Source organism: Eumetopias jubatus, unplaced genomic scaffold, assembly GCF_037043125.1.
Source record: "Eumetopias jubatus isolate StellerSeaLion01/CBP00866 unplaced genomic scaffold, mEumJub1_p1.0 scaffold_10, whole genome shotgun sequence".
Classification (NCBI taxonomy): domain Eukaryota; kingdom Metazoa; phylum Chordata; class Mammalia; order Carnivora; family Otariidae; genus Eumetopias; species Eumetopias jubatus.
In genome coordinates, this window is record NW_028274816.1 from 78343432 (window position 1) to 78357995 (window position 14564).

At 43.9% G+C, this 14564-nt stretch overlaps 1 long non-coding RNA gene across 3 annotated transcripts in view; it reads left to right on the forward strand.

Moving 5' to 3' along the window:
* Positions 1-14564, forward strand: part of LOC114225419 (uncharacterized) — an 83203-nt gene that overhangs the window by 13081 nt on the left and 55558 nt on the right. The window lies entirely within an intron of this gene.

Sequence of the window (14564 nt, forward strand, 5' to 3'; positions counted from 1 at the left end):
AGCCCCTTACCCTGCAGTCCGCTCCGGATTGTCCTCGTCTGACCCTGATGCCTTCTTCCCCATCAGAATAGTTTTCTCCTAAAAAATTGTATGTGAGCAGCTTTTATTAGGCCTTAAGTTCCACTTGTTTCATCAGCCCTGTTGTCCTTATCTCCCCCCAGCTATTTCCTGCATGGCTCTAAGGGCAGGAAACTAGGGCCCAGTGCTGGTTAGGGACTCTGCAAGCACTGGGAGGCTGATTCAGGACGCAGGCTTTGTCACCCACCCCCCAGGAATCCGAGGAAGCCTCCTGCAGGTCCCTGTCGAGATCCTGCTCCAGGTCACTGTAAACCTTTGGTTCCCAGGGTATGTCTGGTGGCCTGGGCCAGGGCAGGGCAAGGTAGATCTGCTTTCTTGAGCCTGACCCTCAAAATGATTTGGCGTGTTGGTTATTGGGGTTAAGAGGGCTTCTAGACCTACGGGACAGCCTTCCAACCTCACAGAAGTATCTGGTCCTTACTAGGGTGCCATTCCCTCTCTTATTTCTAGGCCCACTCCTCCCTACATCCTCTGTGCTCAGGACTGGGTGTCTCTGCCATTGGTCGACTCCCAGTTCCTCCAGTTTTGGGGGTCACCCAATGAAATGGCTCACATTCCCATCCTATGTAGTAGCTGGACCTGACCTTTCCCACAGAGACCCCAAAAGGTCACTTTTGCCTATAAGAGAGTTTGTTTAAGACCTACTCCCCGAATCAGTCCATCCTTCAGCCTGCTTCCCTGCTGTTTTGTGACACATTTTCTGTCCTGTCTAGTGCACTGCAGGGTCACATGGCAGAGGGGGGAATGAATAATCGAGAATAACCCCAGTTAGTGCATATGCTAAGTGAGTTAATATGTTTAAAATACTTAGATGATGCCAGTATGTTTTATCTGCTGTTAGTCTATTATTTACAGATGGTACACAATTTCCACTTGAATGTCTGCCTCCCTCCTAGAAATTCCTCTCCCTTCCCCCACCACACACAGTTTCTCCAGGTCCCTCCAAAGACCCCAAACTCCCACTAGGGGGTCTTACTCCTCTAGAACCTTCCTCCCATTTCTTTTCTTTTTCCTTGTTAAGCACTTGTGTTATGTTGGGGAATATAATTAAAAACAAAAATTCCCAGCCCTGAAAAAACTCTCCACAAAAGGTAGCAGAGAAAGAAACAGTTTTCTTTTTGAAGAAGCATTAAACCAGAATGGGATGTGCCTCCCAGGCAACCCGCTAAGAGACCGCAAAGACAGAAAGAAATCTTCCCCATCCGTATAGCCAAACAGGTGCAGTCCCTTACACACACACTCTCAAGGTAAACGGTAACCAGCCCTCGAGTAAGAGGCTTGATGGCACATTTTGCCACACACCGTTCATCCTAACTTTACCTCGTAATTGATGACCGTCTGTGTTATTACTAGGCGTAATCATAAGAAACACAAAGTTCTTGTATCTTTACAACGGGAGGCGGTTTTGCAACTTGGAGCATGGAGCCCACCCAGGTTAGGCTTCTAGCCTCCCACAGAAGCCAGGAGAGAGGGGTGCTATCTCCTTTGATGTTGACATTTCAAAGAGGTGGATCCCAGGCCCTTGGGAAAGACATTCCTGGATCATAAAGCTGACTAGAGGCTTGTTTAGCTTCTAAAAAGATTTACACACATTTCAAAGGGACAGAGAAAGAAGGTAAGAGGACATGTTTTCTAACGTAAATGCCCTCAGACAAGGGCACAGAGGAGCAGTCTCTTATTTTCAATAGGGAGAATTAAACCTCTTAAATTTTTTTTCCTTACGATGACCATTTTGTTCTGTGTGCTGCAGGAAGGGCCAAGGGCTGGATTTTGCCTGGCCCTCTTCAGTAGGGAAGTCCTCGTCTGCCCCATGAGCACCCCGAGGCTGAGCTCAGCCCCTCTTCCAGACTCCCAGACCCTGACCTCTGTGCCGGCAGCCAGCCAGCTCCCACAGTCTGCCGACCTCTCCGAGCAGGGCGGCTGAACTTCTTGATCAAAGCTTCCCTCGTTAGGTTATCCCTGGGGCCTGGGGGTGACGGGGGTGGCCCTGACATTTTATAGCCAGAAAGGCTTGTGAAAGTGTTTTTCTGAACCTAAGAATAATTTCATCCCCTTCCTTTCTCGTGTGCCAGCATGGTTCAAACTGCAGTCAGTTGAGAGGGTAAAACCACTGCGCCTGCCACAGGAGTGTGTGGGGCCCCTGTTCAGCACGGGGCTGCAGACATTTCTCTTTGTTCCCCGAGGACAAATCGGACATGCAAACATGGCATTATAAACTATGTAACGTTAGGCTGCGGAAATACAGGACCTGATTGCAGGGGAGAAATGATATCATCTGTTTTTGCAGTCACTTGAGGACTCGCTCGCCCGTCCTTGCAAGAAGTCCAGCCCTTCTGTCTGAGTGTCGCAGCTTCTGTCCTTGTTTGGGGGTGTAGCTGCAGGAACTCTGTCTTGCAAGGTCTAACGGGTGGGCTTCCAGGGCTGCGGGGATCCCCGCATAGGCCACCAATAGAGACAGACGCTTGGGCTTTCCAGACTCTTAGTTCACACAGGCTCGGGTACAGTCCCCAAGAGTGACTCTGGTGCAAGGCGGGCTGAGCCAGGGCCATGTCCAGCTTTAGCCTTTTAAACCGTCAGGCCTTGGCATTGAGCCTGGTCGTTTGAGCGGCCACTTTCCTCACAGAGGACTTGATTAATGTTGAGCAATGTAAAAAAGAATTAGAATCTCAGTCTCTTTTCTTCCAGGTAGTGCCTTGGGCCCTTTAGGCAAATTTACCCCCTCCTCCTCATCCACCTGTTCTGCAGACCAAGGGAGTATTGGGCTGGAGTGGGAGACGGGGAGTGTGTGGCAGGGAAGGAGGGGCCTTTGGGGGACCTCAGAAAGGTGCCGGAGGGGGGGACGCTCAAGGCTCAGAGAAGAGTCAAAGATGGTTTGCTCTCAGGGAGCTGTGTCCATTCAGAGAGAAAAAAAAAGCTGGCAGATTCTTACCCTTTAGCTGCCTTCCTTCCCACCACTTCTGCTACCCCAATCCTAGCAGGTACACCCACGGTAAGCCCAAAGGGTCTGCTCAAGTTTCTGTGCATTCAGAGAATCCTCTTCATTCATGAATACACTTCTAGGAGTGGTTGGTTTTGGTTGTTTAAAAAAATCTTTGCTGTACTGTATACATTTTCCTGCCGCTTGCTTTTCTCACTTAAGAGATGTTGCTCATGGACACCTCGAGTTCAGTAGCGATTCATCTGACGTATTCTTTTTTTTTTTTTAAGATTTTATTTATTTATTTGAGAGAGTGAGAATGAGAGAGAGAGAGAGAGAGCACATGAGAGGGGGGAGGGTCAGAGGGAGAAGCAGATTCCCCGCTGAGCAGGAAGCCCGATGCGGGACTCGATCCCGGGACTCCAGGATCATGACCTGAGCCGAAGGCAGTCGCTCAACCAGCTGAGCCACCCAGGCGCCCCAATCTGACGTATTCTTTTAAACAGTTGTGTGGTACTCCATGTTCATATGATGAATGCTGTGAAGGACAAGTTAATACTTACATTCTTTTTTTTTTTTTTAAAGATTTTATTTATCCGGTGATGGGTATTAGGGAGGGCACGTACTGCATGGAGCACTGGGTGTTATACAAAAACAATGAATCATGGATCACTACATCAAAAAAAAAAGATTTTATTTATTTATTTGTCAACGAGAGAGAGAGAGCACAAGCAGGGGGAGTGGCAGGCAGAGGGAGAAGCAGACTCCCCGCAGAGCAGAGGGCCTGATGCTGGACTTGATCCCAGGACCCTGGGATCATGACCTGAGCTGAAGGCAGATGCTTCACCGACTGAGCCACCCAGGCATCCCTGTACTTACATTCTTATGCACGTGGTGGTTTTATTTCTGTGGATTAGAGTCCAAGAAAAAGATGCAAAGAATAAAAGACCACTAGAATAAAAAAAAAACCCCGCTAAAACAGAATAAAATAAATAAAATGAAAACAACAACGCTGTCTTTACTTGTCAGGCAGAGGAATACACCGGGGGACACATTGAACCGTTTGTGGTCAGTGATAAATCAGAAATTCTTAACGGTTAAAGAGGGGGTGTTCATAATATTTATGTTAATTAAAAGTTGAAAGCGTGTCCCTCGAAAGGCTGGTACACAGTTGATAGAAACAGGTCCCGTTGTCCTTCAGTTAGGTCCACTAAGGATCGGGCATACCAGTATTACTCGATATCCCTGGCCCTTGAAACTCTTCAGCTGGGTAGAAACAGTTGTGGTGAAGCACTGCATTTAGTTCTGCCATCTGCCGGGCAAGTGCTGGTCCGAGTTCTTCCCCGTGGGGTTGCTGGGTGAGAGCGTGTGCAGGGGACACGGCGCTCTTTGTGGTGCGATGGAGAGCAGGTCCCGCAGAGGGACGGAGGCAGAGTGCAGACCAGGGTGTGGTGCGCCCTCCCAGAAAGGAGGCCGCGAAGGCAACAGAGAGGGCCATAGCTAGGGACGGGTGACCAGCAGAGGTGCAGGAGAACAGGGGTGTGGGTGAAGAGGGAAGACCCCGAGGGACAGATAAAATCCAGGAAAGGCACGGAGGACTTGGGCGTAGACCCTGCATGCTCACATGAGCCGGGCAACGTCTCAGATATTACAGTGGTTGGTGGCCCTCCAGAGGACCACACATGTAAACGGGTATATTAAGGTATTAACATTTCAAGCGGTAGGGGCAGAAAGCAATGAAGAAACCAGTGTCTTCTAGGTTTTGTAAGGGGGTGATAATGGAGAAGAAGGTAGAGAAACACGGCTCAGGGGTGTGATTTCCCCAGCAGTCCTCACTGCGTGGTTGCTAGACACAAGAAAAAGAAAAGATTGCAATCATCCAGATCATTAGCAGGTGGAACAGGGACCCTAAGGCTCTGTCAGAGGCTGACATGAGCCCCTCCCTTGCTCTTACTCCCCAACATCAGAGGTAGAGCAGGTGTGGACACCAGGGGTTGAGAAGTTAATCCTGGGCCCTCCCCCCGACCCCCAACTGCAGATCTCTGTTTCTTAGAGACCCAACATCCAATTCCTGCCTGACCCTTTCAGGACTGCGTTAGAGGGTCACACCCATGGTGCTTTGCATCTCCCACTCCATCTTAAAGAAACAAAGGGTAGAGGACAAATGAGTGTGGGGTCTACCATGGGGGATACAGAAATTCCACTCCTTCTCTGGGATCCTGGCCACTGTTTATCTTTCTTTTTGTTCTAATGTTTATCTTATAATCCTACATTATTCAAATTTCTTACTCATTGATTTGCAGATAATTTTCATGTCTTTCCTGATGGTCTGTGTCCCTGTGCTGTCAGATGTTCCTTCCATGTAACAGACTCGTACTGAAGGTTTGAAAGGGTGACAGCCGGGCCAGGGACTAGGGTGAAGTGAGTGAGGCGCTCACCTTGGGCACAACATTTAAGGGGCCCCCCAAAACTCAGTAATCAAGATATAAAATATTTTGATGCAGTATTTTATTTTATTTTTATTTTTATTATCTTTTAAATATTTTATGTATTTATTTGACAGAGAGAGACACAGTGAGAGAGAGAACACAGGCCGGGGGGCTGGGGAGACAGGGAGAAGCAGCCTTCCCGCCAAGCAGGGAGCCTGATGCGGGGCTCGATCCCAGGACCCTGGGACCATGACCTGAGCCGAAGGCAGACGCCCAACGACTGAACGACCCAGGCGCCCCTGATGCAGTATTTTAAAAAATCAAAATGAATGCAAAGAAAAATATGTGACAAACTAAGATATCAAAATTTAAAGTAAAGCCAGGATCACTTGTAAGACTTAATATTGGCCATCTATATCCTTAACATTTTTTGCAGTTATTCCTTCCACTAGAAACTCCTCTCTGGCTGATCTGATCCCTGGCACCCCCATACCCAACCCACAGGTGAACTGTGGGAATTTCTTACTTGATCTTATTTCTGTTTATTCGCAGGCCCTCTTACCTCCTCTCCCCACTTCCAGCCTCTCCTCAGCAATGGCGTACTTGACGGAAGTCCGTATTTTTCTTATTGTGTAAAACAACTTATTTTTCATAGTCTCACTCTTCTTCAGACTCTGCTCTGCCTCCGGGCTTTCTGAAACCAAAACGGGTCTTCAAGGTGTTTTGTAAATAATAGGCCATCTGCTACTTTAGCCACATAAATAAATGACTTCCCAAGATTGAATTCTCATGGGGCGCCTGGGTGGCTCAGTTGCTGGGCGTCTGCCTTCGGCTCTGGTCATGATCCCCGGGTCCTGGGGTCGAGCCCCACATCGGGCTCCCTGCTCGGCGGGAAGCCTGCTTCTCCCTCTCCCACTCCCCCTGCTTGTGTTCCCTCTCTCGCTGTGTTTCTCTCTGTCAAGTAAATAAATAAAATCTTTAAAAAAAAAAAAGATAGAATTCCCAGGCATCATTGTCTTTTCCATGAGTGTCTGTAAATTGAAGAGAGCAAAGATTGACTCTCCTAAGATTGATACACTGCCATCCCCATCCCCAAACAATTGGCTACAGTCAGGGTGTGTGTGTGTGTTTGATGAGAGTAAGAAAATGAATGTGTCTAATTAGTTCTACAAGACTCTGAGAAGTAAATATTATTACTCCTGTTTCATAAATGAAGGTACTAAGGCTCAAATTGGGGCAGGGATGTCCTCAAAGTCACACATGTAACAAGCAGGTGGAATAGCTCCAGAACAGTCACGGGCTTGATTGAGAGTCTCGTCACCCATTCTCTCTTTGATACTTCATTGTCACCTTCTGCCCTGATCCCTGTAATGAATCCCTTCCCAGAGCTTACTTACAACCTCTTCAGTGTTGTAAAAGTCTCCATTAGGGCTGCCTCTAGGGTGTGCGGGGTCTCAAGTGAATACTTTTTTGCAGGTCCCCTATCTGTATAGATGATTTCATTAAAATGTATTCCAGAATTCATGGGTCCATGTTAGATATGGTGGTTTATATGGAATAATGGTTAGTGAGGCAGTACTTATGTATTTATTTCTCCTGCGGCTAGTGCACAAGGGATCCGGCACAAGCATTTTCTCCAGCAGCTTTCTGAGGAAGAGAGCTTACGAGGTACAATTTTTTGAGATCTTGCATATTTGAAGATGTCTTTATTCAACTCACACTTGCTTGGTAATTTGCCTAGGACTAGAATCCAGGATGGGAAATAAACTTCCGTCAGAATTTTGAAGGTATTTTTGTTAGTGTAAGTATAGGCTAATTTCCATAACAAAGAAACTTCAAAACACAGTGACTTAAACATCCAATTAATAGTCCATATATTGGGCTCCACACTGGGTGTGAAGCCTACTTAAAAAAAAATAGTCCACATATTGACTCTTCTAATTTTCAGCTCCTTTTCAGTACTCTATTGGAGTAGTGAACTTCATCTCTGCTTTTTCTATTAAATTAAAAGTGTTTTTGCTATTGAATCTTTTCTGTCTTGTTCTTTCTTACTTTTAAAAAACACTTTGCTCCACCCAAAACAATGATACCTAGGAATAAGCCTAGCCAAAGAGGTAAAAGACCTGTACTCTTAAAACTATAAAACATTGATGAAAGAAATTAAATATGACCCAGAGAAATGGAAAGACATTCCATGCTCATGGATTGGAAGAACAAATAGTGCTAAAATGTCCATACTACCCAAAGCAATCTACAGACTTAGTGCAACCCCTATCAAAATACCACCGGCATTTTTTGCAGAGCTAGGAAACACCATCCTAACATTTGTGTGGAACCACAAAAGACCCCAAATAGCCAAAGCAACCTTGAAAAAGAAAAGCAAAGCTGGAGGCATCACAATTCCGGACTTCAAGATATACTACAAAGCTGTAGTCATCAAAACAGTATGGTACTGGCACAAAAATAGACACACAGATTAATGGAGCAGAGTAAAAAGCCTAGAAATGGACCCACAACTCTATGGTCAACTAATCTCAGACAAAGTAGGAAAGAATATCCAGTGGGAAAGAGACAGTCTCTTCAACAAATGATGTTGGGAGAACATGACAGAAACATACAGACGAATGAAACTGGACTACTTTCTTACACCATACATAAAAGTATGTATTTAAGATGGATTAAAGACCTAAATGTGAGACCTGAAACCATAAAAATCCTAGAAGAGAGCACAGGCAGTAATTTTTTTGATATCGGCTGTAGCATCTTCTTTCTAGACATGTCTCTTGAGGCAAGGGAAGCAAAAGCAAAAATAAACTATTGGGATTTTATCAAAATAAAAAGCTTCTCCACAGTGAAGGAAACAACAAAACTAAGTGGCAACCTGTGGAATGGGAGAAGATATTTACAAGTGACATATCTGATAAAGGGCTAGTATCCAAAAAATACAAAGAACTTATAAAACTCAACACCAAAAAAATGAATAATCCAATTAAAAAATAGGGGGAGGCGGGTGGGGGGGATGGGTGAAATAGGTGTTGGGAAATAAGGAGGGCACTTGTGATGAACGCCGGGTGGTGTATGGAAGAGTTGAATCATTTTATTGTACACCTGAAACTAATATTATACTGTATGTTAACTAAGTGGAATTTAAATAAAAACTTAAAAAAAACCCCACCCCTCTCTTGTTTCAAGGATGCTAAATCTTCTCTAATATTTCTGAACAGGGTAATTATAGTTGAAAAAAACTTCTATTCCTGCACTATTCCTGTTTTTTGAGTCCCTTTCTCTTTTTAAATGTCTGGTGATCCTTGGCTTTCTCTTAATATTTAAGCCTGAGGCACTAAGAAAGCCCATTGTGGGGCTGTCAAAGGAATGAGCAGAGACCTGGCCATTGGTGTGGGACCTTAGTATCATTATCTTTAGGCGTTTCCTAGTGGGATGCTTGGTTTCTCCAGAGAGCAACATTCCATTTTCCTCTTTGGGGTGTGTAAGCCTGGCCATCAGCATTCTTGGCAGGATTTGGAGAAAGGGTACCGGGGACTCACCATTTGGCATGTTGGCTTTCACTTAAGATTTTCTGTTGTCAGTAGGGCACACCCACCTGATGTCCTGAGTCCAGGGCCCATTGCCCTATAAGAGGATAAACTTTTAGTCATCTCTTGGGGAGGAGAGAGAATTGCCTGAATGGGCTGATAAAGGACTATGGGGGCCATTTGCTTTCTTCTCATTCAGATTTTCAAGCAGTTCTGTGCTCAGTCTCACCTACACCCGTAACTGCAAGGTTCATTGGTATTCCAGTTCCTGAGCCTTTGTGGGGAATCTGTGCTGATTGGCCCACCCATACCCTGTAGACATTTGATTTTTTAACTTTCTCTGGTCTGCTAAACTAATTACCACTTGTCCACGTGCTTTCAGCTTCCAAACTATAGATGTCATCGCTTATCTACCCTTGCATCATCTCTTTTGGGAGAGGTAATCAAGAGAATGTGATCACAGTTCACCCGAGAGCTGGACTAAGGCAATCAGAGACTCCTTGTCACCTCCCCTACTCCTGGAATGTATGTTCTCCCCACCATGGGAACATGGTTGGAGCCATTTTCTTTCTTTTTTTTTTTTAAAAAGATTTTATTTATTTACTTGAGAGAGAGAATGAGAGATAGAGAGCACGAGAGGGAAGAGGGTCAGAGGGAGAAGCAGACTCCCCGCTGAGCAGGGAGCCCGATGTGGGACTCGATCCCGGGACTCCAGGATCATGACCTGAGCCGAAGGCAGTTGCTTAACCAACTGAGCCACCCATGCGCCCTGGAGCCATTTTCAAGGACACAGAGAACAGTGTGTTGTTGAGACCATCTGGATGGTATGTGGGACTGAACCCACTTATGGCTTCTTTACAAACTTAAGATTTGTCAGGCAGGTGTGGAGATCTGCTCATCTTGCAGCCACCCGAGACAAGCCTCGTCAGTAAGTTCCCTTGCTTATTAAAATTGCCACCTACCAATCTAGGGTGATCTGCCTCTTTTTTCAGGTTCTCCCTGCCCCATCTGCATACAGGGCCAGTTTGTGAACCAACAATCTCCAATTCCTTTTGTAATTATGTTTTAAAAAATGTCTCTTAACTGGCGTTTTAGTGGAGAAAGGAATGAGAGCAAAGAAGGGGTAAGAGCTTCAGTCTTTCATGATTACTTGCGAGAACATTTTTTTCTTTAAATAGTGCCACTCTTCCATTTTTTTCTTGTCTCTCCTTCTTGAACTTTTGGATGGATGTTAGAACTTCTGGATTTATTCTCCATGTTCCTTAGTATTTCTGCTTCACTTTATAATAAAAGTGCTATTTCTGTGTTTTGTACTTTGAGAGCATTCCTTGGCTGAGTTTTCCAGCTCACAAATTCACTCTTTAGCTGTGTCCATTCTGCCACTGAGTTGTAATCTCAGCAATTACACTTTTTTATTTCCAGCTTCTCTAATTGTTCCATTTAATAATTTCCAGTTCCTGCTTCATGACTGCACTGCCTACCCTTATGTCTCTGAAGATATTGTTTATACTTATTTTAAGTCCTATTCTGATACTTTATTAATTCTATTTCATTGGGTTTAAGTTCTTCCAGTTTTTAAAAAATCTTTATTTTATTTAAATTCAATTCATTAACATATAGTGTATTATTAGTTTCAGAGGTAGAGTTCAGTAAATTCTTCCAGTTTTTGAGTGTATGTCTTCTGAGGTTGGAAACTTCTCTACTGCCTGCTAATTCTTTCTTTATAAAAGAACCCTATCCTCTTCATAGTTCATGTTATCTATTAGATTGTGCGCTGTTTGGTGTTCACAGCCCAGCTGGGGAGAGGGGCTGGTGTTGCTGACAAAGTTGCACTCTGTATTTGTTTCCACTGAAAGTTGGAAGTGGATGGATGTGCTGCTGGTGAGGAGCAGAGTGTGATTCCTCTCTCTATTTCTGCTGATGTTCTAGGCTGGTTTTCCCTTTCAATCTAGTATGACTTCTGTCTTTTAGCAAGTTCTCCCTCTCTTTCCCACCAACCATTCACTTTCTAATTTTGGAGCATAGGTGTTCATTTATCTATAATATATTTCCTATTGTGTTTATGGTTAGAATTTGGTGTAGAAGGTAGACTCCAGTTTCTTTCAGCCCGCCCACTTGTAATCAGCATTGGTATTTTACTCCTTATCAACTCCCCTTGCATTGGGGACTGAAAAGATATTTTGAAACAGTGTTATGATTCTCAAACTATGAATCAAAGAAGCAAGAGTAGTTTAACCAATATATCCTGCTTCACCAGTATGTTACAAAATTGGCTTACGTTTCTTTAAATATTTAGATTGAACTATTCTTCACTTCCGCCCTGCCTGTTAGGATATGTTCTTCCTTCTCCAGAAGCTTCTGTGGTGTTAGTTAACAGTTCTACACTACTTAACCTTGGGCCAGACATTCATCTGCGTGCATTTTACATGTATGAACTCATAGGTCCAGACTCCTCAAAGAAGCTTATTAAGTTTAATGTGTCAGTACTTGTTACTCTTTTCTTGAGGAGAACAAATCCGAAAACCTGCTCAGTCTGTCAGAGATTCGTGTGTTTGCTTGTTTGTTTTTGTTTTGTTTTCAGACTCTTGTTGCCTTTACTGGAATGTGGATTGCTGCTAAATCCCAGGGTGTCCACTGGTTTTGCTCCTTGTCCCCTGGTAACCGAGTCACTGAACACTATTCAGTGATAGTACCGTGTCCTCTGGGACAGTGATTAGTCAAGAGGGGGACACATGGTCCAGGTTGGGTTCCTCAGAGACCCTGAGGCGTACTTCTGAGGCTTTGATGGAAATAGGAGTGAAGTCTTTGTGTTTCCACCATGGCTGCCAAGCTTGTGGACACTATAGGCCTGTTGACCACAGTGCCTTCCCCTCGGTGAAAGCCTGTCAGAGAATAAAGCCGACATAGAGGAAAGCAAAGGTGGGTCCCGGACGAGAAAGACTGAATCTTGATGATATTGTTTGAACCCTTTGATCCAGCCACATCTGAGGTCAGACTACTTCTGACTCTCTAAATTATGGAAACCAATAAATGTCTTTTCTTTTTTAAAAGCCACTTTGAATTGACTTTCTGTTACATGTGAACAAAGAATCCTGAATAATGCAAGGGGTAAGGCAGGTGCACAGTTTCTGGACTGGGGTACAGGGGCACCTGTGGTCTGGGTCCAAGAAATAGTGACTTAAAACAGTGTGCCAACCTGTGAGCAGCATTCTTCCCAGATAGCCTAGGATCTGAGTGAGTTTGCATGTGGAGTGAATTTCTTGCTGTCTTCCTGGGGGTCCTTTTCCAGATGGAACCATCTGGAACCTCTCTTAGTTGCTTGGGAACTTCTCTCAGGGGCAGGAATTGGGCATCTGCTGGCTTTTTTATGTTTCTAGAACCTCTCTGGGTGAGTCAGGCCGTTTGAAGGACAGTGCATTTGGGTCTGAGAAAACTGTTTGCCCAGTGATTGGCCATATATTTTCACTTTGACTCATTACTTAATATTTCTTTTTTTTTTTCCTTATGTAGTCAAAAGGAGAAATCCTCTGTTTTTTGTCTTTTCTGAAGAATTGTTTTCTTGGGGGGTCCAGTTTTGTCCTGGTGCCTGCCCACCCAAGCTTAGGAAGGGTGTCCATCAGCTCTCCTAGAGGAGGTACTTTAAAGTATGTCACCTTGATCTGGCTTCTCCCATTCAATTTGTATTTGTTCGCAGATAATGACATCCCTAGATAGACAGCACCTGTCCACTGGCCAACTCCTTTATGTTAATTCTATAGTAACATTTGTTGCCTTTTCCATTGTTCCTGGCATCTGGAAGTGATTTTGTGAGCAGTGGCAATAGTTAACCAGTATGTTTTTGGGGGTGTATTTTGCGTATAGTTTTCCAAATTTCCCTCCCAGAAATCCACTCTAAAGCATTCATCCATGAGCAGTTGTGGTTTCCACCTAGCATCAAAAACTGGCATGTGAAGTCAGTGACATTATTAAGGTTTCACTGATGTGTGTTACAGAATGTCACAACTGCTCAGGCCACAGTGTCACCAACATAAAAAAAAAAAGTTCAGTGATTTATTTTACAAAGGAATAGTTTCTTGGGGCGCCTGGGTGGCACATTCAGTTAAGCACCTGACTCTTGGTTTCAGCTCAGGTCATGATCTCAGGGTGTGGGATCGAGCCCCGCATCAGGCTCCGCGATCAGTGCAGAGTCTGAGATTCTTTCACCCTCTTCCCCTCGCCCCCCAATAAAATCTTTTAAAAAACACGAATTGTTTCTTTTTTAAAACAAACTTTATATTTTAAAATAGTTTCAGATTTACAGAAAAATTGCAAAGATAGTACAGAGAATCTGTCACCAATATTTTGAAATTTGTTTGAAAATTTTTAGGTTGGGGGTTTTCTCTGGAGTTATTTGGTGGTGACCCTGTACTTTTGTATACTGGCCAAGTAGAATATTTCAACAGTAGTGGGATCTCGGTCTCTTTGTAATCTGAGTGGATTACATAAGAAATCTTTATAGTGAAGAATCCGTTCGCCCTCGTTATATTTGCAACTGTGGTCACCTTCTGGTTTCTGGGGGGATACACTTCTGCATGGCCAGTGAAGTAATTGATCAACACAAATGGGCCATTAAGCCTCCACCTATCAGTCTTTGAGGATAACAGGAGGGTATCCAATGTATGAATATTACTTTGGAGGGTATATACAGACCAAGTATCTATGTCAGCAAGGGTTTTGTGTACATATGTGGTATTACAGTTGGATTTGACTTTCTCAGCCCGTTGGTACTCAGATGGCCAAGTATGCCGTATTTTATAACAAAGATGTACGATTAAATATTTTACTGTATATTAGAATATTTTTTCTTTTTTTCATGAAATTATGTGACTAGGGACTTTTTGGTTTTATTGTGAAGTAATTTTAAATCAGCTTTGGTGAGGTATAGTTTATGTACAATAAAATGCATGTAATTGTAATTCCCATGAGCTTTGACAGACTTACACATTCTTATGACCACATAAATACATGGAATATTTTCATTATCCCAAAATATTTCTTTGTGCCACATACCAGTCAGCCTCCCTGGCCCTAGGCAACAACAATGGTTTGCTTTCTGTCACCATAGGTTAGATTTGTCTTATCTAGGGTTATATGTGAATGGAATCATATATCATATAGCCTTTTGTATCCATTCAATGTAATGTCTTTGTGATTTATCCACTTTATTTTGGTTTTCAGCCGTTCATTTCTTTAAAAGGACTTCCGTATTTTGAAATATTTGTAGAGTCACAGGAAATTGCCAAGATAGGACAAAGAGCTCCCATGTACATATTAATGTTAGCTGTAGGACAAAGGAAATTGCACTGGTACAATGGATGTGTATAGTTCTGTGTCATTCTGTCATGTGAAGATTTGGGAAGCCACCATTGCAAGTAAGCTACAGAACTCTTCCATTCCCCAGAGCTCTCCCCAGTTTCACACTCTCCCTCCTCGCCTCACCATCTCTAACCCCTGGTGACCACTAATCTGTTCATCTCTATAATTTTGTCATTTCTAAAATGTTATATAAATGGAATCGTACAGTATGTGACCTTTTGAGATCGGCTGTTTTTCACTCAACAGAGTGCT